The sequence below is a fragment of the Dendrobates tinctorius genome, unplaced genomic scaffold (assembly GCF_039654945.1).
Source record: "Dendrobates tinctorius isolate UK_male_01 unplaced genomic scaffold, ASM3965494v1 ptg000013l, whole genome shotgun sequence".
Lineage (NCBI taxonomy): Eukaryota > Metazoa > Chordata > Amphibia > Anura > Dendrobatidae > Dendrobates > Dendrobates tinctorius.
Genome location: NW_027361681.1, coordinates 11,075,570 through 11,101,529, shown reverse-complemented (window position 1 = coordinate 11,101,529; position 25,960 = coordinate 11,075,570). Strand labels below are relative to the sequence as shown.

The window sequence follows — 25,960 nt, the reverse complement described above, 5'->3', positions numbered from 1 at the left end:
AGTAAATCAAACCCCCCTTTATCACCCCATTAGTTAGGGGAAAAATAAAATTACAAAAAATGTATTTCCATTTTCCCACTAGGGTTAGGGGGTGTTCCACTGTTTAGGCATATCAGGGGCTCCCCAAACGCGTCATGGCATCCGATCTCTATTCCAGCCAATTTTGCATTGAAAGAGTCAAATGGCGCGCCTTCCGAGCTCTGCCATGCGCCCAAACAGTGGTTCCCCCACATACCAGGTATCATGGTGCGCAGGACAAATTGCACAATAACTTTTGCAGTCCAATTTCTCCTGTTACCCTTGGTAAAATAAAAAAAAAAATTGGACCTGAAGTAATTTTTTTGTCAAAAAAGTTAAATGTTAAACAATCAAAAAATTCCTGTGAAGCACCTGAAGGGTTAATAAACTTCTTGAATGTGGTTTTGGGCAACTTGAGGGGTGCAGTTTTTAGAATAGTGTCACTTTTGATATACGTATCGTTTACATCGTCTACTCAAATGTTCACATTAAATTTTTTACATCACATTTTGCTTATGCGAAAGTCCCACGAGCCAAGATAAGAATTTGTCAAGAGATTATTAAATAATGATCTATGAACTCTATCCGTTTAGTCGTCGTGCATGATAGTTAATGGAAATAATTTACCACGGATAAATACTTGAATTATTCAACATCCTACCGAGATTTACAAATCTGCCAGGAAATGCCCCATCACAATACCACATTACTATATGATTTACCAAACAAGCAAAACTCCTCTTGATTCAGTTTAAAAAGGTTAACCATTGAAGTAGAATATACATATTATCAATGATGGTGTCACTTCAAATGTGATGTGGTCCCAAAAAAAAAATGGTGTTGTAAAAAAGAGAAATCGCTGGTCGACTTTTAACCCTTCTAACTTCCTAACGGAAAAAAAAAGTATGTTGGTTCCCAAATTGTGCTGATGTAAAGTAAACGTGGGAAATGTTACTTAAGTTTTTTGTGTGCCGTATCTCTGTGATTTAAGAGCATAAAAATTCAAAGTTGGAAAATTGCAAAATTTTTGCCAAATTTCCGTTTTTGTTTTTTTTTCACAAATAAAACGCAAGTTATATTAATGAAATTTTACCACTAACATGAAGTACAATATGTCACGAGAAAATATTGTCAGAATCACCGGGATCCATGGAAGCATTACAGAGTTATTACCTCATAAAGGGACAGCGGTCAGAATTGTAAAAATTGGCCCGGGCATTAACGTGCCAACCACCCTTGGGGGTAAAGGGGTTAAAAACTGAAGTTTACTTTTTGATTTTGGACTAACCCTATAAGGACTATCAGCTGGTCACAACAACGTTCTACAAAGTCTTAAGTACTTTTAGAGACAGTGTCATCTGGCACCATACATCCATGGTTTGTGTTATTTTATCTACCGTAGCCTCTTCGAAATTATAAATGTAATATTTTTTTCTTTGTGGGCCATTACTGGAGGACATTTTTTGAAAATATTTAGTTTGAACTCTTTTCTGGACATATTTGAGACAGACATACTTTGTAATCACCAAGGTTGGACTCCCCAACCTGAATAGCTTTCATCATAAGCTCAGTGTTGTGGTGTGCGGTGCGCACCACTACCACCAGCCAGGACACAATTCCTAGCTCACAGGTCAGCAGATTTTGAAAATCCTATTTTGGTTTAAGTTGATTTTTTTTTTTTTTTTTTTTAATTCATAGGCCTCTTTCTTTTCTTACCGTTCACTTGCCAGGTATAATTCGGCTGTCGTCATCACTATTGTAAAAGCCTTTATCTACTATAGAATTATCCAATCATTTTCCTGGTTTAAGATAAGGACAATGTTTGAAACTTTTTAATTTTATTTGAAAAATATAGTCTACACTTTCAGACCACAGGTTGAACAGGTCTAAATTTGAGATTTTCAATTTTTCACTGTTCATTGTTATATTTTGAAGTATGATCCCTTTGAGTTCCCAACTTGAATTTTGGCACAGATGTGGACAGGAGCATAGGAGGCGCATGTAAATTTTATTTCATACCGATTTTTTGGAACGGTTTTTCAAACTTTTGCATTCAATTCTGCCTGAACAGTTGAGTGTAATGGTATTTTTTTCCATTTCTTTATCTTGGTTCTGGCCGGAGTTATGAGGAGATATGCAAGCCATTCATAACCAAAATTCTCATTTTTTCCCCCCAAAAAATGTCAAAAACACTTCAGTATATAAATTTTTTCTTCACATTTTGCATTATGTAACACTATTAAATTGCATTGGCTCACTTGACATGGAATGACACCACTGTTATAAATATATATATTAGTAATTCCAAAGCTGAAATTATAAACAGGGGGAAAAAAAAAATTCCAGTCCACAACTAACCAGCGCCAATACTATATATACATACACACACACACACAGCGGGTACGGAAAGCATTCAGACCTCTTTAAATTTTTCACTGTTTCATTGCAACCATTTGGTAAATTCAAAAAGTAATTTTTTTTCTCATTAATGTACACTGCACCACAATCTTGACTGAAAAATAATAAATGTAGAAATTTTTGCAATTTTTTTTTTAACCCCTTTCTGCCATCTGATGTACTATCCCGTCCAAGTGACCTGGGATTTAATTCCCATGGATGGGATAGTACGTCATAGGGATCAGCGGCACTCTGATCGCGGCTGGGTGTCAGCTGATTATCACAGCTGACACCCGGCATTATGTGCCAGGGGCAGTCACGGACCACCCCCGGCACACTGTGATCAAGCATGATCGCAGTGTACCGGGGTCATAGAGAAGAATTGCGCAGGGAGGGGGCTCCATGCGTGCTTCCCTGAGCCCCTCGGAACAGCACGATGCGATTGCGCTGTTCCAAGGGCCTCCTCCCTACAAGCCCTCGGATCCAAGATGGTCATAGGGGCTGAGAACAGGCGCTGAGAAAGCCTCCTGCACTGCCTATCAGATTGCCGATCTGACACACTGCTGGGACAATATAATAAAGTATTTTATATATATATATATATATATATATATATATAAAAAAAATCTCTCATGTAACAATAATTTTTTTTAAAAATCCTAAATAAAAAAAAAAACCCTAATATACAAAAAAAATTACCAATAAAAATACACATCTAGTATTGCCGCTTCCGTAACAACCCGCCCTATAAAACTGTCCCACTAGTTAACCCCTTTAGTGAACCCCTAAGCAGAGTCCTGCAGTCGGGAGAGGTCTGGCGCCTGCGCACTGCAGTATTCTGCTCTGCCCTCAACAGGGCAGAGCAGTGCGCCGGAGCCATGACAAGAAGCGAAGAAGAGGACGGCATCGTGTGAAGATGGGAGGCGCCGGAACGGACCGCCCCCTCCGGTGAGTATAATCTAACTCTTTTTTCTTATCTTTCAGGTTACATCGGGGTATTATCTACAGCATTGCAGAATGCTGTAGATAAGACCCTGATGTCAATGCCGGCAGCTCATACTCCAAAAAAGGGTGACAGATTCCCTTTAAATGGCGGAAATTTGGGACCACTAGAAGTCTTCCTAGACCTGGCCGTCCAGCCAAACTAAGCAATCGTGGGAGAAGAGCCTTGGTGAAAGGTAAAGAACCCCAAGATCACTGTGGCTGAGCTCCACAGATGCAGTAGTGAGATGGGAGAAAGTTCCACAAAGTCAACTATCACTGCAGCCCTCCACGGCAGAGTGGCCCAATGAAAGTCTCTCCTCAGTGCAAGACATATGAAAGCCCGCATAATTTGCCAAAAAACACATGAAGGACTCCCAGACTAGGAGAGATAAGATTCTCTGGTCTGATGAGACAAAGATAGACCTTTTTGGTGATAATTCTAAGCGGTATGTGTGGAGAAAACCAGGCACTGCTCATCATCTGCCCAATACAATCCCAACAGTGAAACATGGTGGTGGCAGCATCATGCTATGGGGGTGTTTTTCAGCTGCAGGGACAGGACGACTGGTTGCAATTGAAGGAAACATGAATGCGGACAAGTTCAGAGATATTCTGGACGAAAACCTCTTCCAGAGTGCTCTGGACCTCAGACTTGGCCGAAGGTTCACCTTCCAACAAGACAATGACCCTAAGCACACAGCTAAAATAACAAAGGAGTGGCTTCGGAACAACTTTGTGTACATTCTTGACTGGCCCAGCCAGAGCCCTGACCTAAACTCAATTGAGCATCTCTGGAGAAACCTGAAAATGGCTGTCCATCAACGTTCACCATCCAACCTGGCGGAACTGGAAAGGATCTGCAAGGAAGAATGGCAGAGGATCCCCAAATACAGGTGTGAAAAACTTGCTGCATCATTCCCAAGACGACTCATGGCTGTACTAGCTCAAAAGGGTGCTTCTAGAGCAAAGGGTCTGAATACTTATTGACCATGTTGATATTTCAGTTTCTTTTTTTTTTTTTTTTTTTTTTTTTTTATTATAAATTTTCAAAAATTTCTACTTTTTTGTTTTTTTTTCAGTTAAGATGAGGTGCAGGGTGTACATTAATGAGGAAAAAAAAAAGCAACTTTTTTTAAATTTACCATACACACACACCCTGCACTCGGCAAGAAACCACTACTGCGGATGAGACCTCACACTCCTCGAAAGACACAGTGTCAGATGTAACTTTACCATATATAAAATGCATTTTCATACCCAGTGAGAGTTTTTACATTTCCCATTACACCCACATACTTACATATATATTTTATTGGGATTTTAGGTGATACCAACACAAAGTAAAAAGCATTTGTGAAGTGTAAGGAAATGATACATGGTATTCTACATATTTTAACCCCTTTCCGACATCGGGCGTAATAATATGCCAAAGCCGGACTCCGGTGCTAAGCCCATATCATTTTGGCACATGTCAGCTGTTTTGAACAGCTGACATGTGCCTCAGAGCCGCGGGTTGACTCGCACTCCACCCGCGGCTGTTAACTAGTAAAATGCTGCCACAGTCAAACAGAGAGGTATTTAATTTGCATTTCTGGCAAGAGTGCGGGAAATCCCGCCCATCGGCGACCGTGTCACATGATCGCGGGTCGCCAAGGGTTGGCATGGCAACCAGAGGTCTCCAGCAGATCTCTATGGCTGCCTCTGCCGGATTGCTACGAGCCGCTCATATCCAGTGAGCAATTCTCCTACATACAGGTGATCTGATCATCACCTATATGTATCGGAGCCGATCGGATTATGGCAGCTTCTAGTCTCCCATGGAGACTATTGAAGCATGCCAAAATAAAAATAAAATGTTTTTAAAAATATTGCAATATAAAAGTTCAACTCACCCTCCTTTATTCCCATTCAAAATTTAAAATAAAAAAATCATACACACACATATTTGGTATCACCGCGTTCAGAATCGCCTGATCAAGAATTAACCCGATCGTTAAACTGCATAATGAGAAGGAAAAAAAAAAAATAAAAAAAATTACGTTTTTTTTTTGTGTGTGTGTGTGTGGGGGGGGGGTTGCCGCAACATTGCATTAAAATGCAATAATGAGCGATCAAAAGATTGTATCTGCACCAAAAATGGTATCAATGAAAACATCAGCTTGGCACGCAAAAAATAAGACCTCACCCAACCAGAGATCACAGAAAATGGAGATGCTACGGATAACAAAAGAACCTATACATGTTTGGTGTCTATGAACTCGTAATGACCTGGAGAATCATAATGACTGGTCAGTTTTAGCATTTGGTGAACATGGTGGTAAAAAAAACAAAAAAAAACCCTGTGGGATTGCACTTTTTTGCAATTTCACCGCACTTGGAATTTTTTTTCCAGTACACGATATGTTAAAACCAATGGTGTTGTTCAAAAGTACAACTTGTCCCGCAAAAAACAAGCCCTCACATGGCCATATTGACCGGAAAAAAAAAAAAAAAAAAAAAAAAAAAAAACAAGCCTCTGGGAAGAAGGGGAGCAAAAAATGAAAACGCTAAAACGATAATACCTCCAGAGGTTAAAACTATAAATCTGAAAATTGAGATGTGCATTTACATTCAGCCGCCAGAGTCAATACTTACAGTAGAATCTATTGGATTGCCGATAGATACTACTGCGCAGGTGCAACCGGCTGTAAAATAGGGGGCAGGTCAATGAGGGATCAGTAGTAATCAATATGAATACCTAAGCTGAGCACCACATAAAGATCCTTAGGCTGGAGTCACACTAACCTGCGCAAAATACGGTCAGTATTTTACATGCGTAATACGGATGACAGACCCCTAAACAGTGCTCTGTATGTCATCCATAATCAAGGTGTGGTCGCGTATTTTGCGCATGTAAGCATCCGTATGGTGAGATTTTCTCGCAGGCTTGCAAAATGGACATATAATGGAGCCCTATGACAGTTTTAATAAAGAAATGAAAGAATAGATAGACACATAGAATACATATATATACACTCACTGGCCACTTTATTAGGTACACCTGTCCAACTGTGTGTTAAGACTTAATTTCTAATCAGCCAATCACATGGCGGCAACTCAGTGCATTTAGGCATGTAGACATGGTCAAGACAATCTCCTGCAGTTCAAACCGAGCATCAGTATGGGGAAGAAAGGTGATTTGAGTGCCTTTGAACGTGGCATGATTGTTGGTGCCAGAAGGGCTGGTCTGAGTATTTCAGAAACTGCTGATCTACTGGGATTTTCACGCACAACCATCTCTAGGGTTTACAGAGAATGGTCCGAAAAAGAAAAAAAATCCAGTGAGCGGCAGTTCTGTGGCCGGAAATGCCTTGTTGATGCCAGAGGTCAGAGGAGAATGGGCATACTGGTTCAAGCTGATAGAAAGGCAACAGTGACTCAAATTGCCACCCGTTACAACCAAGGTAGGCAGAAGAGCATCTCTGAACGCACAGTGCGTCGAACTTTGAGGCAGATGGGCTACAGCAGCAGAAGACCACACTGGGTACCACTCCTCTCAGCTAAGAACAGGAAACTGAGGCTACAATTTGCACAAGCTCATCGAAATTGGACAGTAGAAGATTGGAAAAACGTTGCCTGGTCTGATGAGTCTCGATTTCTGCTGCGACATTCGGATGGTAGGGTCAGAATTTGGCGTAAACAACATGAAAGCATGGATCCATCCAGCCTTGTATCAACGGTTCAGGCTGGTGGTGGTGGTGTCATGGTGTGGGGAATTTTTTCTTGGCACTCTTTGGGCCCCTTGGTACCAATTGAGCATCGTTGCAACGCCACAGCCTACCTGAGTATTGTTGCTGACCATGTCCATCCCTTTATGACCACAATGTACCCAACATCTGATGGCTACTTTCAGCAGGATAATGCGCCATGTCATAAAGCTCGAATCATCTCAGATTGGTTTCTTGAACATGACAATGAGTTCACTGTACTCAAATGGCCTCCTCAGTCACCAGATCTCAATCCAATAGAGCATCTTTGGGATGTGGTGGAACGGGAGATTCGCATCAGGGATGTGCAGCCGACAAATCTGCGCCAACTGTGTGATGCTATCATGTCAATATGGTCCAAAATCCCTGAGGAATGCTTCCAGCACCTTGTTGAATCTCTGCCACGAAGAATTGAGGCAGTTCTGAAGGCAAAAGGGGTCCAACCCGTTACTAGCATGGTGTACCTAATAAAGTGGCCAGTGAGTGTATATATATATATATATATGCATTCTATGTGTCTATATCTATTCTTTCGTTTCTTTATTAAACCTGTCAGTGTGAGTTTACTGTATAGCGCACTGAATTGCCGGCTTTGCTAAAAGACACCTGGTGCGTATTTCTCGCAAGTCACACGTGTGTTCCATGTGTAATGCGTATTTTTTGCGCACCCATAGACTTGCATTGGCGTACTACGGGCGTAGTACGCTGACAATCGCAGCATGCTGAGAGTGGCATGGAGCGTAGGATACTGAGGAGAAATATACGGCTGGTGCGAGGGACCCCATAGAGAATCATTGGTCCGTGTCTAATGCGTGCTTTTAGCGCCTCTCACTCTCCCGTATTCCTCGCCAGTGTGACCCCGGCCTAACAGAGGCTTCCCCTGAACATGAGAATCTCATTAACTGAAAATAAAGATTCACCCACAAGACTGCTTTAATCACCCAGGTATCATTACCCAGGTATCATTGTAATCAGTATAACGGCACCGACCTGACAACTGTCTGTAGGTTACTGTGCACAATCCTGCTGACAGGTTCTCTTTAAGTTTGTGCATGTAATGTGAAAAATATGGAAAAGTTCACAAGGTATGAATACTTTTTCAAGGCATATATTTTAAACACACACATGGTAACGTTACAGTATAGAGAGGTCCAAGAATATTTGGACAGTGACAAGTTTTGGCATTTTAGCCGTATACCAAAACGTATTCACGATAGTTATATAATCAACAGTGGCTTAAAGTGCAGACTCTCGGCTTTAATTTGACGGTATTCACATCCTAATTGGATTAAGGATTTAGGAATTACAGCTCTTTAAAATGTAGCTGCCTCTTTTTAAAAAGGGACCAAAAGTAATTGGACATATATCTCAAAAGCTCTTTAATGGGCTGCATTAGCTTTTCCTTCTTTAATCCATTAACAATTAAGCAGGTAAAAGGTCTGGAGTTGATTCCAGGTATGGCAATTGCATTTGGAAGCTTTTGTTGTGAACCTATTTCAACTGGTCAATCAAGTTCTCAATGAAAAAGAAAACAGACCATCATTAGGCTGAAAAAAAAAAAATCTATCAGAAGACAGCAGAAATGTTAGTAGTGACCAAATCAACAGTTTGGTACATTCTGCAAAAAAGCTTGCGAACTCAAAAAAGGCCTGGACGTCAACAGTAAACAACAATGGTGGATGATCCCAGAATGCTTTCCATGGTGAAGAAAAATCCCTTCACAAGATCGTCCCAAGGGAAGAACACTCTTCATTAAGTAGGTGTCTCAGTATCTAAGTCCACCAAAAAGAGAATACTGGGTCACTAGAGTTTATTGATGTGACTGAAGACAGACAGAAGCAGCCGGATGAATCGTGTGTACAGGGCGATACTCTGCTCAGATTCAACCAAATGTCACAAGGTTGATTGGACGGCGCTTCACAGGACAGATGGACAGTGACCCAAAATATACTGCGAAAGCAACAGGAGTTTAAGGCAAAGAAGTGTAATATTCTGCAATGGCCGAGTCATCACCACATCCCAGCCCCATCGAGCATCATTTCACATGCTCAAAGGGAATCTGACACAAGGTTTGTCCCATATAACCTACGGCCACCACATTTCAGCCCTATGTGGCAGCATTCTAAATTGAATATGGAAAAAAAAAAAAAATAATAATTTTATACTCGCCTATGGGGCTGTCCAGTCTGTTGGGTGCCACTAGTCTTCATCCTGCACCCCCTTCTCCTTGCGATACAGTCTTCTTCATGTGAATGACGCAAATACTGCATGCAAAGTGTTCATCTTTGCACTCCTGCGCGGGCGCACTTCTCACTGTCCTCGGCAAAGTACTGTAATGAGCCAGAACTCTTTGGCCTTTCATCGTGCATGCGCAGAACAGTACTTTGCTTCACACAAGGTGGTAACCAGAATTTGGTGACGTCCATGGCTTTCCAACTTCAGGCAGTCATTGCCTGCAAAGAATTCAACATTGGCATTTTATGGTAAAGTTAATTTGTAGAATTACTTTTGAGCCCCTGAAATGAGGAGGCTTTGTAGAAAAATGGTTGCAATTCCTAAACGTGTCACAGGATATTTTTGTTCAACCCCTTTAATTCAACCTGAAAGTCTACACTTCAATTGCATCTCATTTGTTTTATTTTAAATCCAAAATAGTGGCCTGCAGAGCTGAAATCTAATCTGTGAAGAGTCAGTTACTGGCCAAATATTTCTGGACCTAACTGTACACACAGTATTCAGCATAAATGAGTACATGCCAACAGATTTGTAAGCCATTGATTGCAAAAAAGATTATTTTGCACCCATAAAATTAAGTTTTGCTAACAAATTCACTCAAGATCATGTTGCAACAATGAATGCACCACAATTAAAGTCTTAGGAGCAAAGCTAAAGTTTAAACTACATAATTCTAATTACCAAAAATTCACCAGCAGGTAAGTCTAATTCTTCATTACTCAGGTGTACAACAAATGGGAATGAAGGTAGTGGGGGGTGTAATGCTGCCAGCAATGGCACCACGTGGAAGAGAAATGTTACAAGACCTGAAAAACAAAATGATTTCTTTTCACAATAAAGGTAAAAAAAAAAAAGACTACAAGAGAAGCAGCAAAGATTTAGATATTGGAGCAAAAGTGATACAAATATGCAACTGCGGCATCTCAGACATCCAGAAGAACACGGCCGTTACCACCTAAAAAGCCTTAGCACCTTATACGTTCCCTGTAGTTAACTAAAAGTAGAAAGCTGAACCGGTGTAACAATCCAGCACACTCTGGTGAGGAACAGCATGTATGGGGTAGTTTGTGAAAGAAGTTGCTCCTAAAGCCCAGCCACAAAAAAAGTCACCCACATTGTGCCAGCGTTCAGACTGAAAATATGAAGATACTGGGGGACTCTATACTCTGGAGGGATGAGACCACAATAATGATCACAAGATCACAAAAATGAGGACAAAAAACTGCATGGTGCCTCCAGTGAGACCTCGTGCTGGCTGTGTCCTTAGGTGGGGGCACTTTAGCGTTTCTGGTGTTAGGGAGGCTATATGTCATTGATGGGATCATAAAGCCAAAGATGTCCTGCCCTAGTGCGACAAAACATGCAAATACCACTCTGGGTCCTTGGTAGACATGCACATTTCCAAAAAGACAAAGATATAAAACTCACATCTGCGCCATTTCCGAAGAACAGGTGACAATGATTCAGTGACAAAGTGTCTCCTGATCTGACCCAACCGAACACCTATGGGGGAATTCTGAAGAGACAAGATGTCATCACCCCATCCAGCCTCTAGTAGATGTCGTTATGACGAGTGGAAGATCGTTGCTGAAAGTGTCCCTCTCGGCTTATACTCGAGTCATTTACGGGGGTCGGCCAGGGAGGGGCGTCAGAGATCATACTCAACCCCCCCCCCCCCCGGCACGGTCTCTGCAGCCCCCCTGCTTGATCCTTGGTTTCGGCACCCCTGCTCTTCCTGCGTTCAGCGGTCACGTGGTACCGCTCATTAAAGTCATGAATATGCGCATATTCATGAGAGGTACCACGTGACCGCTGGAACCTACCTGGAAGAGGTGCAGCGCCGACACCATGGAACAAGCAGGGGCTGCAGAGACCGTGCGCCAGGAGGGGGTGAGTATGACGGGGGGAGGACGGGGAGCAGTGCAATATTCACCTGTCCCCGTTCCACCGCTGCTCTGTCCTCCGCGTCCTCCGTTAGGTCCAAAAATAATTTGCCCAGTGACAAATATCCAGATTTGGTCTCAGCAGGCCACCATTTTGGCTGTAAAATTAACTGATATATAATTGAAGTGTAGACGTTCACATTTAATTAAAGGGGTTGAACAAAAATATCCTGTGAAATGTTTAGGAATTACAACTATTTTTCTAAAAGGCCTTCTCATTTCAGGGGCTCAAAAGTAATTGGACGAATTAACTTTACCATAAATAAAATGCTCATTTTTAATACACTGCTCAAAAAAATAAAGGGAACACTTAAACAGAAAATAACTCCAAGTAAATCAAACTTCTGTGAAATCAAACTTTCCACTTAGGAAGCAACACTGAATCAATTTCACATGCTGTTGTGCAAATGGAATAGAAAACAGATGGAAATTATTGGCAATTATCAAGACACTCAATAAAGGAGTGGTTCTGCAGGTGGGGACCACATCTCAGTACCAATGCTTTCTGGCTGATGTTTTGGTCACTTTTGAATGTTGGTTGTGCTTTCACACTCTTGGTAGCATGAGACGGACTCTACAACCCAGACAAGTGGCTCAGGTAGCGAAGCTCATCCAGGATGGCAAATCAATGCGAGCTGTGGAGAGCGATCTGCTGCCTGCAACATCTTTCAGCATGACCGGTTTGGCAGTGGGTCAGTAATGGTGTGGGGTGGCATTTCTTTGGAGGGCCGCACAGTGCTCGCCAGAGGTAGCCTGACTGCCATTGGTACCAACATGAGATCCTCAAACCCCTTGTGAGACCATATGCTGGTGCGGTTCGCCCTGGGTTCCTCCTAATGCAGGACAATGCCAGACCTCATGTGGTTTTAGTGTGTCAGCAGTTCCTGCAAGATGAAGGAATTGAAGCTATGGACTGGCCCGCCCGTTCCCTGGACCTGAATCCGATTGAGCACATCTGGGACATCCTGTCTCGCTCCATCCACCAACGTCACGTTGCTCCACAGACTGTCCAGGAGTTGGCGCATGCTTTAGTCCAGGTCTGGGAGGAGATCCCTCAGGAGACCATCCGCCGCCTCATCAGGAGCATACCCAGGTGTTGTACAGTAGCGAGGTCATACAGGCACGTGGAGGCCACACACAATACGGAGCCTCATTTTGACTTGTTTTAAGGACATTACATTCCACTTTAATTTTGTGTGTGATTCCAAATCACTGAGTCACAAAAAAAAGTTAATTTTCTTCCTACAACATTTGAATAAGTGCAGGCACCAGGCAGGTTGACAACATTAACCTGCAAGCTTAAACCTATATCAGCAGGTTAACAGCTTTTTTTCTGGCAACAGGTTCCCTTTAAGCATGTGAGATGGGGTTGAGATCTGGTGATGACTCGACCATTGCAGAATATTCCACTTCTTCACCTTAAACTCCTGGGTTACTTTTGCAGTATATTTTGGGTCATTGTCCTCTGTGAAGTACCATCTAATCAACCTTGCTGCATTTGGTCCAATCTGAGCAGAGTATCGCCCTGTACGCACAAGATTCATCTGGCTGCTTCAGTCACATCATCAATAAACACTAGTGACCTGGCGCCATTGGAAGCCATACATGCCCATGTCATCACACTGCCTCCACCATGTGTTACAGAGGATGTGCTGTGCTGAGGATCATGAGCTGTTCCAAGTCTTCTCCATACTTTCTTCTTCCCATCATTCTGGTACAGGTTGATTCATCTGTCCACAAGATGCTTTTCCAGAACCAGGCGGCTTCTTTAGATAGTTTTTGGCAATGTCTAATCTGGCCTATTTTTAAGGCTGATTAATGCTTAGGTCCTTGTGCTGAACCCTCTGTATTTGCTCTCATGAAGTCTACTCTTTATGGTGGACTTAGATATAGGAGACATCTACTTCCTGGAGAGTGTTCTTCACTTGGATGGATGTTGCGAAGGGGTTTTTCTTCACCGTGAAAAGGATTTTGGGATCATCCACAACTGTTGTCTTCTGTGGACATCCGGGTCTTTTCAAGTTCCCAAGTCCACCAGTGCGCTTTTTTTTTTGCAGAATGTACCAAGCTGTTGATTTTGCCTCACCTAACATTCCTATCTACCTGGATTTCTTTTTTTTTTTCAGGGTGATGGTCTATTTCTCCTTCATTGAGTGCTCCTTTGACCGTAGGTTGCAGGTTCACAGCAACAACTTCCGAATGCAAATGCCACACCTGGAATCAGCGCCAAACCCTTTACCCACTTAAGTGACGATGGATTAATGAGGGACTAGCTCATGCAGGCCATTAAAGGGAACCTGTCAAGTCCTTTTTTGCTATGAAACTGCCACCAATGTCTTGTATCACTAACATGTTTCTCTCAAGCAAAACGTTTCAGTATTTATAGAAAAAAAAAATAAAAAAAAATTAGTCTATACTTTGACGATTGCCCCACATACCTTCTGCTTCAGTCATAGGGGTGAGAGTCTCTAGCTTTCAGTCACGGTCAGTCAAATGCCTTTTTCAAATTCTCCACACCCATTACATTACAATATCTTCCCCTCACTGCTCCCTATGTCACCATCTCCTGGGTGGGTGGGCTTTTATTGCTACGAAACTGCCACCAATATCTTGTCCAGAGGACGGGAGAGACTCCCCAGACGTACACTGTGATGAGTGGTGGGGGGATCTGGGCCAAAAACCAGTAGGAGGGGCGTCCACAAACTGGGAGGAGGCGTCACGTGACTCGGGGCCGTACACCGGGAGGGTCCAGAAACCGGGGGGTTGTGATTCGGGCCGTACACCGGGAGGAGGTGTCACGTGACTCGGGTCCGTACACCAAGAGGAGGGGGTTGTGATTCGGGCTGTACACCGGAAGGAGGCGTCACGTGACTCGGGGCTGTACACCAAGAGGAGGGTCCAGAAACCAGGGGGGGGGGTGTGATTCGGACCGTACACCGGGAGGCGTCACGTGACTCAGGGCCGTACATCAGGAGGGTGGTCCAGAAACCGGGGGGTTTTGACTTGGGCCTTACACCGGGAGGAGGCATCACGTGACTCGGGGCTGCACACCAGGAAGAGGGTCCGGAAGTCGGGGGGGGGGGGGGGGTTGTGATTCGAGCTGTACACCCAGAGGAGGCGTCATGTGACTCAGGACCGTACACCGGGAAGAGGGTCCGGAAACCGGAGGAGGGGGTTGTGACTAGGGCAGTACACCCGGAGGAGGCGTCATGTGACTCAGGGCCGTACACCGGGAAGAGGGTCCGGAAACCTGAGGAGGGGGTTGTGACTAGGGCAGTACACCCGGAGGAGGCGTCATGTGACTCAGGGCCGTACACCGGGAAGAGGGTCCGGAAACCTGAGGAGGGGGTTGTGACTAGGGCAGTACACCCGGAGGAGGCGTCATGTGACTCAGGGCCGTACACCGGGAAGAGGGTCCGGAAACCTGAGGAGGGGGTTGTGACTAGGGCAGTACACCCGGAGGAGGCGTCATGTGACTCTGGGTCGTACACCGGGAAGAGGGTCCGGAAACCGGAAGGGGGTGGTTGTGACTCGGGCAGTACACCGGGAGGAGCTAGGCTCTTGGGACCGTACACCGGGAGGAGGCGTCACATGACTCGGAGCCGTACACAGGGAGGAGGGTCTGGAAACCGGGAGGGAGGTGACTCAGGCCGAACAGCGGGAGGAGCTAGGGTCTCTGGGCCTTACACCGGGGGAAGGGGGTGTTGGAGAGATGGGTCAGCCGGACACCGGGAGTGGGGTAGCTGCACAGTCGGGATCGCCGGGTGTCACGTCTGCAGGGAGCTGTCAGCGGGATGCGGGGAGGTTTACATCCGGGGCGGCCGTCATATTACCGAATGTCTCTGCTCCGGTGTCCGCAGCTGTCGGTTCCTCCGTGACTGGCAGGGGAGGTGAGGAAGGAGGAGGCCTCAGTATCGCGCTGTCCTCCCGGTGTTTCTCTCTTCCTCAGTCTCCAAGATGGCTGCTGCGCTTGCACGGGGTTTCCCTGCGCGCACCCAACGGGTCAGGGGTGGGCGGGGCCATCGTACACGCGCAGAACCACCGCAGCAATAGGCGAGGACGAGCGCGATCATGAGACCTGACCGGAAGATCACGTGTCCCGGAAGGTTAACTCCCTCCTAACCGCTCCCTAGCTCGTTGTTTCCGTACAGTGTCGGGATGTGGGCGTGGCCGGAACTTAGACAGTTGTCCATAGCAACCAATCAGCTTTATGCTTTTATTCTTCCTTCAGCTATGTGGAAATGGTAGCTCCAATCTGATTGGTTATTATTATAGGATCCCTAAGTCCCCTGTACTGTCATATACAGTGTCATGATCGTCCCACAACCACCGCCACCTACTTGACACCACACCCAGTGTCGGACTGGGGTGCCAAGGGCCCACCAGTAACATTGACTTTGGGGGCCCAATTTTCACCTATATACAAATATTACACGACCCTCGTTCACAAATTTACCTATATCTCTATATAATAACAAACTGGGTAGTTTGGTTATTGAATGATGAGATACTGCTTTTTTTCTGTACAGAGTAAATTATGAGCATTATGGCAAGTACTTCCCATATAGTGGGGTTGGGGCCCATGTTTGCACAGGGGCCCACCGGGAGATTCCCCTGTTCCCCTATGGGCCAGTCTGAGCATCCGCACACCACTTGCTCACGACACGCCTGGGATGCTACTGTACAGGGGGCGCCACTTCCCACTCATTTATCCACTCACTTGTCACAATAGGCTGACAATGAGCTGAGCACCCCTCACAGGCGGTTCCCACATCCACACCACACTTTACGTTCCTATCACTAGCCATTTTACCAGGCGACAAGAGGCCTGCACATGGGAACACACTGGCACACATGCACCCCATCTTTCCAGAGCTCCTGAATGTTCACTAGTAACTTGCACTCTGGCTACATGGCAATGGAAGCAGGTGCTGGGATGCAAAGCAATGCTGTAGAGCAAGATTATTTCATTTAACAAGATGAAAGTAATCTCGCAGGGAGTTAATAAACAGTGAACAAGAATTAGGCCACATGCACACAAGGAGTATTTGGTGAGTTTTTTACCCCAGTATTTGTAAGCAAAAACCAGGAGTGCAACGGTCAGAGGGAAAGCATAATAGAAACATTTGCACCCCTTCTGCATTTGTCACCCACTCCTGGTTTTGGCTTACAAATATCGGGGTAAAAAACTCACCAAATACTGAATGTGTGCATGTGGCCTAAGACTGGAGACACACATGCGAGAAACACGGCCGAGTCTCGCATGTTAACACCCGGCACTGCCGCCGGCACTCAGGAGCGAAGCGTGCGACTGCATAGAAATACATGGAGCGTAGCTACCGGGGGACAGAGAGGGCGGTGGCCCCGCACTCTGAGGGGGCCCACCCAGATTTACGCTACTGTAACTGTATCTGCGGCAGAGCAAGGAGAATCGATCATCTCCCTACTCTGCCGCTATGTTCTCTTCTCTGCCACAGGCCTGTGATGAGGTCACAGGAGGGGAGGAGTCAGGGGTCACATGATCAGGGGTCTCAGTGTGTGCAGGAGTCTGCTGTGCTGGTTGTCATGGTGCTGGATGAGGGAAAGTTTATGTGTAGGGTCAGGAGGGGTTTACAGGGTGCATGTAGCAGAGCCGCGTGTGTACGAGATGTACGGAGCGGAGCCGCATGTGTACGAGATGTATGGAGCGGAGCCACGTGTGTACGAGGTGTACAGAGCGGAGCCCTGTGTGTACGAGGTGTACGGACCAGAGCCGCGTGTGTACAAGGTGTATGGAGCGGACCCGTTTGTATATGAGGTGTACGGATCGGACCTGTGTGTGTACAAGGTGTACGGAGCGGAGCCGTGTGTGTAGGAGGTGTGCGGAGCTGTGTGTGTACGAGGTGTGCGGAGCAGAGCTGTGTGTGTACGAGTTGTAAGGAGCGGAGCCACGTGTGTACGGAGCGGAGCCGTGTGTGTAGGAGGTGTGTGGAGTCATGTGTGTACGAGGTATATGGAGTGGATCCATGTGTGTACGAGGTGTACGGAGCGGAGTCGCACATGTACGAGGTGTATGGAGCGGAGCCGCACGTGTACGAAGCCGTGTGTACAAGAGAGGTGTACGGAGCAGAGCAGTGTGTGTACGAGGTGTACGGAGTGGAGCCGTGTGTGTAGGAGGTGTGCGGAGCCGTGTGTGTACAAGGTATATGGAGTGGATCCGTGTGTGTACGAGGTGTACGGAGCAGAGCCGCGCATGTACAAGGTGTACGGAACGGAGCCGCGCGTGTACGAGGTGTACGCAGCAGAGCCGCGGGTGTACAAGGTGTACGGAGCAGAGCTGTGTGTGTACGAGATGTACGGAGCGGAGCCGCACATGTATGAGGTGTACGGAGCGGAGCCGTGTGTGTACAAAGTGTACGGAGCGGAGCCGTGTGTGTACAAAGTGTACGGAGCGGAGCCGTGTGTGTACAAAGTGTACGGAGCAGAGCCGTGTGTGTACAAAGTGTACGGAGCAGAGCCGTGTGTGTACGAAGTGTACTGAGCCGAGCCGCGTGTGTACGAGGTGTACGGAGCGGAGCAGCGTGTGCACAAAGTGTACAGAGTGGAGCCGCGTGTGTACGGAGCAAAGCCGCGTGTGTACGAGGTGTACAGAGCAGAGCCGCGAGTGTATGGAGCAAAGCTGCGTGTGTACGAGGTGTACGGAGCGGAACCGTGTGTGTACGAGGTGTACGAAGCAAAGCTGCATGTGTGCAAGGTTTACGGAGTGGAGCCATGTGTGTACAAGATGTACAGAGCGTAGCTGCATGTGTACAAGGTGTACGGAGCAGAGCCGCATATGTACGAGGTTTACGGAGTGAAGCCATGTGTGTACTGAGTGCAAGGTGTACGGGGCGGAGCCGTGTGTGTACGAGGCATAGAAAGTGGAACCGTGTGTGTATGAGGTGTGTGGGGCTATGCATCTACAAGGTGCATGGTGGGGAGCATTCATACCTCCCAACCGTCTCGATTTTGAGAGAGAGTCTGCCCCGGTCGGGAGCTTACTTTTCCCGCCGACACAGGAGTACATGGCAGAGCCCTGAGGAGCACTTTAAAATTCGCACGTGACATGCCACCGGAAGTGACGTGCTGGAAGCTGACTGGAAATGAGGTAATTTCGGGAGGAGATTGTGACGGAACCATGGAGGCACTTCAGGGAATTCTTCAGATCCAACACCGTCTCCTCTGACAGCGCAGACAGCGGGTTAGCCTTGGACTCGGTGATGTCAGCCATATGAGCAGATCATGATATGTCCTGCCCCGGGAGGCTCAGGTGGGCACTACAATGGGAACCGGGCTGCTATAGTATCTTTATAGAATCTTTCTCTCTCTGTTTCTCTCTCTCTGTTTTTTCTTTCTCTCTCTGTTCTTTCTTCCTCTAATCTTTTTTTCTTTCTCTCAGTTCTTTCTTTCTCTCTCTCTGTTCTTTCTTTCCCCTCTTCCTTTCTCTCTCTCTGTTCTTTCTTTTGCTCTGTTCTTTCTTTCCCCTCTTTCTTTCTCTAATCTTTCTCTCTAATCTTTCTTTCTCTCTGTTCTTTCTTTCTCTCTCTGTTATTTCTCTGGTCTTTCTCTCTGTTCTTTCTTTCCTCTCTTTCTGTCTCTCTGTTCTTTCTTCCTTTCTCTCTGTTCTTTCTCTCTCTGTTCTTTCTTTCTTTCTCTATAATGTAGGCCCCTTCATATGGTATAACACAGCCCCCCCAAAGAATATAATGTAGCCCCTTCAGAATATAATACAGCCCCCCCTCATAGGGTATCATGCTGCCCCCCCTCATGAGGAGACATGCTGTTCTCCCTTATATGGGGTATCATGCTGCCCCCCCTCGTGGGGTATCATACTACCCCCCTCATACCGGGTAGCATGCTGCCCCCCATCATACGGGGTATCATGCTGCCCCCTCATACGGGGTATCATGCTGCCCCCCATCATACAGGGTATTATGCTGCCCCCTCCTCATACGGGGTATAATATGCTGCCCCCTCATACGGGTATCATGCTGCCGCCCCCCCAATACGGGGTATCATAATCATGCAACCAGGACTCACTATATAAAAAAATAACTATACTCACCTCTCCTCCTCGCTCCCACACTGATTTTGGCGGCAGCTCTGCTCTGATGTCAGGAGCTGCGCTGCAGTCAGACCGGCACACAGCGGGGACGCGATGAAGTGACGTTATCGCGCACCTGCTGTGTGTTGGAGGAAAAGGGTAATGATGGGAGAGGGAGCATCATGTGACGCTCTCTCTTCCGTTATTGCAGCGCGCACTGGGGGGGCGGCGCTGACGTCGCAATAATGGAATATATATGTAATATAGATTATTTTTGGCAACAGCGCGGTCATCTGCTGAGGTTCTCTGGTTAGGGGCCCACTCAGAAGTTTCGCCCCCCCCCCCCGAGCCAAAACCCTAGCTACACCTCTGCATGGAGCTCAATGCTTCGCTCCTGAGTGCCGACGGCAGTGCCGGGTGTTAACATGCGAGACTCGGCCGTGTTTCTCGCATGTGTGATCCTAGCCTTAAAGGAATAGTAGGACTTAATGCTGCAGTCTGGGGTTTAACCCCTTTACCCCAAGGGTGGTTTGCATGTTAATGACCAGGCCAATTTTTACAATTCTGACCACTGTCCCTTTATGAGGTAATACCTCTGGAACGCTTCTATGGATCCCGGTGATTCTGACATTGTTTTCTCGTGACATTTTGTACTTCGTATTAGTGGTAAAATTTCTTTGATACGACTTGCGTTTATTTGTGAAAAAAAACAGAAATTTGGCATAAATTTTGAAAATTTCGCAATTTTCAAAATGTGAATTTTCATGCCCTTAAATCACAGAGATACGGCACACAAAAAAATTAATGTAACATTTCCCACATGTTTACTTTACATCAGCACAATTTTGGAACCAACATTTTTTTTTGTTAGGAAGTTATAGGGGTTAAAAGTTGACCATCGATTTCTCATTTTTCCAACACCATTTTTTTTAGGGACCACATCACATTTGAAGTCACTTTGAGGAGTCTATATGATAGAAAATACCCATAAGTGACACCATTCTACAAACTCCACCCCTCAAGGTGCTCAAAACCACATTCAAGAAGTTTATCAACCCTTCAGGTGCTTCACAGGAATTTTTGGAATGTTTATTTAAAAAATGAACATTTAACTTTTTTCACCAAAAATTTACTTCAGATCCAATTTGTTTTATTTTACCAAGGGTAACAGGAGACTTTGGACCCCAAAAGTTGTTGTACAATTTGCCCTGAGTACGCTGATACCCCAAATATGCAGGTAAATGACTGTTTGGGCGCATGGCAGAGCTTGGAAGGGAACGAGCGCCGTTTGACTTTTCAATGCAAAATTGGCTGGATTGAGATCGGACGCCATGTCGCGTTTGGAGAGCCCCTGATGTGCCTAAACAGTGGAAACTGCCCACAAGTGACACTATTTTGGAAAGTAGATCCCCCTAAGGAACTTATCTGGATGTGTGGTGAGCACTGTGAACCCCCAAGTGCTTCACAGAAAATGAGAAAATGGAAATAAATATTTTTTTTATTTTATTATTTTTCCCTAAGGGGGTGATAAAGGGGGGGTTTGATTTACTATTTATAGCGAGTTTTTATGTTTGGAAGCTGTCAGACACTAAAAGACGCTTTTTATTGCAAAAAATAGTTTTTGCATCACCACATTTTGAGAGCTATAATTTTTCCATATTTTGGCCCACAGAGTCATGTGAGGTCTTGTTTTTTACGGGATGAGATGACGTTTTCATTGGTACCATTTTCGGGCACGTGACCTTTTTTGATCGCTTTTTATTCCGATTTTTGGGAGGCAGAATGAACAAAAAACAGCAATTCATGAATTTCTTTTGGGGGGGGGTTTATACCGTTTCGCGTGTGGTTAAGTTGATAAAGCAGTTTTTTTCTTCGGGTCAGTATTTTCCAGCGCAGTCTATGCCCCAGAAGTCTTCACATGCATGTGAAGACTTCCGGGGCATAGACCGCACTGGAAAATACCGGCGCATGCACAGTAGCGATTATTGGGCAAAGCATACTGCGCAGGCACCGGTGGCCTTCAAAATGCGCAAGCGCGGAAACCAACGTTATCTTTGCTATTCACAGATGAAGATTACGTGCAGCAAGCCGAGGAGGGAGGGGGAAAAGAGCGACTAAGCGACGCCCATCGGACTGGAACACGGCGATTTGCATACATCACCAACAACATAAAAAGGTATTTATGCCTTTATGTGCGGGGTCGGGGAAGTCAAAAGTCCTAATAGAATCCTTATGGGACGCGCAATTGGGTGATATCTTTACATGATATCACGAAATATGGGTGACAGATTCCCTTTAATTCCTACTTTTATACCTTGTGCCACTATGGGACACTCATTTTGTGCAGGCTGATCACTTCTATAGCATGAAGATCTGCATGCTATAGAAGCTGTCAGCGCTGTAGCTTAAATGCACTAACCAGAGAGACTTCCTGACATGCACTGCGCATGGCAGGAAGTCTGTCAGCTTTGGAGACCCGGATGTCGTCATGACGACATCGGGTCTCCTTGGCAGTAATCGGGACCGCACGTCATGCCGCGGGGTCTCCGATCCAAAGGCAGGGAGGCTGTCAGCTCTGACAGCTTCTTTGCCTTCTCCCAGAACACTGCGATCATGTTTAAGATAAATAAATGTTTAAGATAAAATAAACTTCCGTGACCGCTCCTTGCACTTAGTGAGAATCAGCTGACACCCGGTCGCCACCAGCCGCGCTACCCCCGTGAGCGCGGCTGATCGCGTATGACGTACTATCCCATCCGTGGGCATTAAGGCCCAGGGCAAATGGATGGGATAGTACATCATATGTCCTCCTCATTATGTAGTCCAATGGGGGTTGTAGTACCAGCAACGGCCGGCGTAGAGTCATCAAGTGGGGTCTTCTGTCAATGGTCCAACTTCTGGCGGCAGCGGGCGGTCTCCGGTTTTACCCGCTGAGCCCCTAGTCTATAAGCCTGAACAGACAAAGTGAGGGAAGCTGCAGGAGTCCCTGTAATTAACGTGGGCTGATGAGCGCTGGTTAGCAGAGGAAAACTCACCTCAGTGTTCTGAGACGGCCCACACTTCTCCGAACGAGCACTGCCCGACACACATAGCCAGCAGTTCTTGTTTTGGCCAAAAGATTTTTTAAATCTGCCACCATGACAAGGTAGACTCTTTTGACCAGGCCCTTCTCTACTCTAACCTATTATACATTTGTTAAAATATCCAATACAATTTAGGTATTTATCTTCGCTTTTCATCTTTCATCCAGCACAGAACGCCATCACGTCTTCCAGCCAGGGCTCGTCTCTGCAGGAAATAACACAGTTACCTAGAGCTCCACTTGCAGAACACATTATTTAATTTTTTTCCCAACTTCTACACTACACCAGATGAAGAAAAAAAGGTGACGGTGTCGCTCTGCACAGTATCCTCAAACAAATAAAATAAATACATCACTGCAGTAATAATATCCCTTAATTAGCCCCTATGGTAATAATATCCTCCATCCTAGTCTCCAATATCCCCCATCCTGTCTTATTACTGACTCCAGCCATATATTCTCTCATCCAGCCCTCATGAGTATCCATTCTGCCCCCATATGATCTCCCGATCCTGCCCCATCTGTCTACATCGTATCGATCCTGCCCCATGTGTCTCCCATCCTGCCCCCTCCTGTGTCTCACATTCTGTCCCCGTATCCATTCTGCCCCTCCTGTGTCTCACTGTCACGTTCTGCACCCATATCCATTCTGCCCCCCCCTGTGTCTCACTGTCACATTCTGGCCCCATGTCTCACATTCTGCCCCTCCTGTGTCTCACTGTCAGCCCCCATGTTGATTCTTCCTCTGGCCCCCCGTGTCTCACATTCTGCCCCCATGTCTCACATTCTGCCCCCATGTCTCACATTCTTCCCCCATGTCTCACATTCTTCCCCCGGCGTCTCATTCTGCCCCGGGCATCTCATTCTGCCCCCATGTCTCACATTCTGCCCCCGGCCCCCCGTGTCTCATTCTGCCCCCATGTCTCACATTCTGCCCCCTGCCTGCCCTGGGGCCCTGTGACTGTGGTGGCACTGCTGCAGTGCGGCTGGCTGTGCAGGGCCCCCCTGGCCCCTGCCTGCCCTGGGGCCCTGTGGCTGTGGCGGGACTGCTGCCGTGCGGCTGGCTGCGCAGGGCCCCCCCTGGCCCCTGCCTGTCCTGGGGACCTGTGGCTGTGGTGGGACTGCTGCATTGTGGCTGGCTGGGCCCCCCTGCCCTGAGACTACTCACCTGCTCAATCGCCTGCTGCCTCCACGTCTGGTCCGCTGCGCACGCCGCCGCCTCCTCTCTCCTGGTGTCTGCCGCCCGCCCACCGCTCCCAGCCACCCACGTGCACACACACCGACACCGCACACGCTGCACGCTCTGCTCCGAATGAGGAAGTGGAGCAGAGCTGCAGAGCAACGTGTGACGTCATGGGAGGCTGGCTGGATGGGACCCATAATGCACTGGGGCGGGCCGTAGCTTACAGCGCCTGCTGCCTGAACAAATCATCGGGGGGGCTCAATTCACGGGGCCCCATACACTAGTAAGGGCTGTAATGCCCTGATGGCGGCCCTGTGGACACGTGAGCGCTTCCAGCGGAGGAGACCGCGGCAGGACAGATGGACAGAACTGCAATACTTGATGCTTCTCCTGGGGTCTAATATTCGGTAGATGAGATGTTTTAAAGGGTCTCGCCAGAACTCTCACTCCTGCCTCCGTTGAGGTTGGAGGACAACGGATGATAAGATTCCATTCTAATTCACTTCTACTCCTCATTTCTACCATGGACCATATTTTCCCCGAGGGATCTTCCATAGAAACAATATGGCCGTCATCTTACCGAACATCCTTCCAGCATTCTATACATACCACACATGAATATGATTCATCCATAATTCACGATATATAAATATTACAAAGGGACAGTAAGATATTGGTAATAAATTATGTCACTATCAGAGGATCGCATATCATCAGTTTTTCATGCATCATTTTTGTTATATATCTTTCAGATTGGACGATCTTCCTATGTCATCATGGCCAAAACAGTCATAATTAGAGATGAGCGACTTTGCCTTTTTTCGGGTCGAGTCGGGTTTCATGAAACCCGACTTTCTCAAAAGTCGGGTTGAACGCAATCGGCCGATTATCATGAAAAGTCGAAGGCCGACTGAAACACGAAACCCAATGCAAGTCAATGGGAAACCAAGGTCGGCAGGGAGTGGAGGATAGGAAACACACCTGCAGTGCCCATTTTAATGCCAAAAACATAATAATAATAATACATTTTATTTCTATAGCGCCGACATATTCCGCAGCACTTTACATTTCATAGGGGACTTGTACAGACAATATACATTACAGCATAACAATAATCACATAGATCATAACAGATACCAAGAGGAATGAGGGCCCTGCTCGCAAGCTTACAATCTATGAGGAAAAAAGGGGAGACACGAAAGGTGGGTGGTAACAGTTGCCCTGATTGTATGGACCAGCCATAATGTTAAGTGTGTAACAGTACAGATGCAGAGGGCTAATGGATGCATAAAGAATGTGGGAACATGATGCGGGGAACCTGGTTATGGTAAAAAAACTTTTGGCTGTGCCACATAGGGATAGATTAGGTTAATGTGTTGAGACGGTAGGCCAGTCTGAATTAATGAGTTTTCAGGGCACGCTTAAAATTGTGGAGATTGGGGACTAATCGTATTGACCTGGGAAGTGCATTCCAAAGAATTGGCGCAGCACGTGTATAGTCTTGAAGACGGGAGTGGGAGGTTCTGATTATTGAGGATGCTAACCTCAGGTCATCAGCAGAACGGAGGGCGCGGGTAGGATGGTATACTGAAACAAGGGAGGAGATGTAGGGTGGTGCTGAGCCATGAAGAGCTTTGTGGGTAAGGGTAATAAGTTTGTACTGGATTCTGGAGTGGATGGGTAGCAAGTGTAATGACTGGCACAAGGTAGAGGCATCGGTGTAACGATTGGCGAGGAATATGATCCTGGCAGCAGCATTCAAGACAGATTGGAGGGGGGAGAGTTTGGTAAGAGGGAGACCGATTAGAAGGGAGTTACAATAGTCGAGACAAGAATGAATAAAAGAAAGAGTTTTTGCAGAGGCAAAAGTAAGAAAAGGTCAAATTCTAGAAATGTTTTTGAGGTGCAGATAACAAGAGCGAGCCAGTGATCGGATGTGGGGGACAAAGGAAAGCTCGGAGTCAAGTATGACCCCAAGACAGCGTGCATGTTGCTGGGGAGTAATAGTAGAACCACACACAGAAATGGCAATGTCGGGTATAGGTACATTAGTAGCGGAAGGAAACACAAGGAGTTCAGTCTTTGACAGGTTCAGTTTCAGATATAGTGAGGACATGATGTTAGACACAGCGTTGAGACAATTGCCGGTGTTTTCTAGAAAGGCTGGCGTGTTGTCAGGAGAAGAAGCGTATAATTGGGTGTCGTCAGCATAGAGATGGTACTGGAAACCAAATCTACTGATTGTTTGACCAATAGGGGCAGTATACAAAGAAAAGAGGAGGGGGCCTAGGACTGATCCTTGAGGAACCC

General features: G+C 46.3%; 1 protein-coding gene across 2 annotated transcripts in view; it reads right to left on the bottom strand.

Moving 5' to 3' along the window:
- Window positions 1-15,395, bottom strand: part of RAB14 (RAB14, member RAS oncogene family) — a 32,657-nt gene extending 17,262 nt beyond the window's left edge. Inside the window, exon 1 of one of the 2 annotated variants that reach the window (XM_073558876.1) lies at window positions 15,157-15,395. The gene's annotated coding sequence lies outside the window, so the exon portion shown is untranslated. The remainder of the gene's footprint in view (window positions 1-15,156) is intronic. The other variant, XM_073558867.1, reaches the window with a different exon arrangement.
- Window positions 15,396-25,960: the final 10,565 nt, after the last annotated feature.